Genomic DNA, 260 nt, shown 5'->3' on the forward strand with positions numbered 1-260 from the left:
TTACACCTCTTTCAAGATTCAATTGTAGTATAGTATAGGGTTATGTCGAACCACAAGGAATTGCCTAATAGAATGAATCATATGAACATGTCAAAGCACAAATAATGAGTTTAAACATATTGTGATGATTTTTGTTGTTGTTTTGCACATAAACAATTTAACAAGAAAAATAAACTAAATATTAACAAATTCTCGAGGAGACAAGATCTGTTTGAATAAGGAAAATATTTCTCAACTTCTTATGAGTTTGAACTACTTAG

Source organism: Lupinus angustifolius, chromosome LG17 (genome assembly GCF_001865875.1).
Source record: "Lupinus angustifolius cultivar Tanjil chromosome LG17, LupAngTanjil_v1.0, whole genome shotgun sequence".
NCBI lineage: Eukaryota > Viridiplantae > Streptophyta > Magnoliopsida > Fabales > Fabaceae > Lupinus > Lupinus angustifolius.